Source organism: Macrobrachium nipponense, chromosome 4, assembly GCF_015104395.2.
Source record: "Macrobrachium nipponense isolate FS-2020 chromosome 4, ASM1510439v2, whole genome shotgun sequence".
Classification (NCBI taxonomy): Eukaryota; Metazoa; Arthropoda; class Malacostraca; order Decapoda; family Palaemonidae; genus Macrobrachium; species Macrobrachium nipponense.
The window spans coordinates 117802015-117805228 of NC_061100.1; positions in this window are offsets into that span (position 1 = coordinate 117802015).

A 3214-nucleotide genomic window follows, 5' to 3' on the forward strand; every position below is an offset into this window, starting at 1 on the left:
TTTTTTTTTTTTTATTTATTTAAGGTTAAAGTTTGCCATAATCGTGTGTGTGGCAACGATATAGAACAGGCCACCACAGGGCCTTGGTTAAAGTTTCATGGGCCTCGGCTCATACACCACTATACCGAGACCACCGAACGATAGATCTGTTTTTGGTGACCTTAATTATGCGCTATACAGAAAACTCGATTGCGCCTAAGAAACTTCGGCGCATTTTTCTACTTGTTATTTGAAATCAACGAAAGCAAGTGGGTATAAGCCTAAATGAGTATGATATTCTGTAAGATTTCCCTTCTAGTCCGTATTATTCGAACTCCGCCGCGAATCATGCAAAACTTTGTTTTCGATGAGTCATTAGTTTCAAGTGGTGTAATGGTCATTGTTACTCGAATGAAATTAGTATTCTTTGAATGATTACGATATCCACTTGAAATAAATTTTAAAGACAAATATCATTTAGCTACTAAATACAATATTTCCACAGGAACGTCATTCGTCTTATTAAGTAGGCATCTTTTGTTGAATAGCGCTATTTATCCTGGGAGCTGATAATAGGAAATTCCGCTCTTAATTAGTTTTTCTACTTGAACGAAAGTGGCCTTGCTAACGGAAACAAAAACGTTTCTTTTCTGTCATTCCCAAGCGGTAAATGTATTCTTTCCTGCGTACCTCAAAGAAGTTCTCCCATTTGTGTCCTCATCTTTCATCTGGCAACCTGGCGTTATAGCGGGATAAAATAGAATCACCCTGACAGAGCGGCCTTGCGTCGACCTTCGTACTTTTGTGCAAAAGAATTGTTGTGCCTTGTACGAGTATGTACCTATTGGCTTGTTAATTTATTCTTCCATTCTTTTGATTCGATTGTTCCTCCGAGCTGCATTCACCTTTACTTTGACTACTTCCGACGTCGTTTCTGGAAGAGAGAGTATTAACTTAATACTTGGACTTCATTTACCTTTTGAAGCTGTTGTTTTGATTATCTGGTCTTGCTGATTCGTAAATGATATGCCGTCTTTGATAAGGAAATAATCATAGAACACCCTATCCGTCAGTAAGGGGGGGTTTTGTTTCTTTATTTGGAATTCTCCATCATAATTTCGTCCACGTCATAAAATTCTTCAGGTGCCTTATGCTTGAATTGATAAGTTCGATAGCAATACAGGTTTCAGTTTCGATCTGTTTGATTGTTCATTGCTTGATTTGCCTTTTTCAGTCTTTCACCCCAACTCAGGAGAACCTGTTGTGCTTACCATTGTTCTTTAATGTTTGAAAGACAAATGTTGGGAATGCTAGGGTATAGTCGAGTTGCCAACATAGTGAACCTATGAATGTTCTAAAGTACAAGGTTTCGTGGTTTCTTTGCATTCCTAGGGTGTTTTCTTGATATTTTTGAGAGGTTGTCAAAATGACGACCTTGGGCAACTTTTGTTATAAGACATTGATATAAGACAAAAAAGTCCGCCATTAGGGAAATGACAATTTGTCTCAATAACTCTGGATCTAAGCGTGGAAATGAGAAGATAATGGTGCCTAACCCCATGTTTTTGAGGTCAAGGATGAAGATAAACGCAATAAATATATTGTATTTTGCACTTCTAGTATGCTAATGACTCATTCTCGATGTAAAATGGATTTGAAATGATTCAAAACAAAACAGATCTCACACTCGGTAAAACTGAAAATTTACTAGATAGGCTCTACTTCATAAGAATATATAAAAATAGACCACTACTGCAAACTGTTAATAATTCTAAGGTAATAAAGTTCTTTGCAAGGCCAAAATTACTTTAAAAATACCTATGCAGTGTGTTTTATGAACATTGCTAATATATACATAGATAAGGAAAAAGGCTAATATATACATAAATAAGGAAAAAAGGCTTAGACAGTCATGAAAAATGGCCAAGACAAACATACTGACGAGTCAAGAAAATGATTTGTTCTAGCGAATTATCGTCAACATCAGAGATATCAGAACCATCAGTTTCTTCCAGCTAATTTAATTTCATCAGAAAAGGGTTATAACATCCAGCCACACCACACTCGCAGTACACACTGCAAGATATTTTACTTTTGTGAAACAAGTTGTATAAATACAGGCTTTGCCTTCTGTTTGGAGCCACAACTAAGAACGTCTATCAAGCCAGGAGGTGCTGGTGAAGTAGTAGCAATAACAAGGGATGGTGTTTTGTCTTTCACATTCCATCCAAATTTTTCATTATCTACTGTTGGGGTCCTGCTGATCAGCTGTTTCCTTATCATTTGAAGATGTGCTCTCTGTACATGGAGGAACAGGTTGGCATCTGTGGGAGGCAAGTCAATGATTCGCATTGGTTTTCCTTTTTCCCCTGTGTAAATCATATGGCGGGCTGCATTCACCGAGATACCCTGGAGCATACCATGCAATGCTGCAAAGAATTCCTGTCCTGCTTTCTTAAAATAATTTTCGGTAGCATTTTCCTCACCAAGTATTTCAGCCAATGCAGGGAAATTTCCCGACGGCAAGATGTTTAGAGCACGTATTTTCCCTTTACTGAATGGATATGATACATTATCACAACTGGTCAGTGAATGCATGCCCAACAACTGAAAACACATAGGACCCAACTTTTTGCAAGTCTCATTTAACAGTCCATTTGGACTTCACATTTTGAATGCAATTCTGCTTTCCTAAACCAGTAAATTAGCAGTTCCAGCACATCAGTCAGTATCATTACTAAGAATTCTGATTATTTTGTTTCTTTCTGCATTTTGTAGCAAGTATGTGATCATTGTAATATCATCTTCCTCATGTAAAAAGGCACCACTACTTTGACTCTCTAAAGTTATATTGAAAGGTCATCGTACTTATCAAATACCATTATCTTTTCACAATGTTTGGGGTACTTAGAGAGGTAACTCTTCATGCTGTCAACAAGCACAGTTACATCACCACCTTGAGGCCATGTTATACGATAGAGAAGCCGTTGGGCATCCACGACGATAATATTGGGGGCTGGTGCGTTAGGCTGCAGAACACCAAGACGTTTGGTAAGAGGAGATTTAGTGTCTTTGGGTAAGCAACCATACTCATCAATAAGAGATGATGGGACTGCACATAATTCACACTGAAAAATTTTTTTCCAACTCCAGCTGGCGTTGTTGTCCTACCATGAGAAGGCGTAAGAAAATGTTTTCCAAGTCAAAAACAGTCTGGTCTCCTACTTTGATGCCA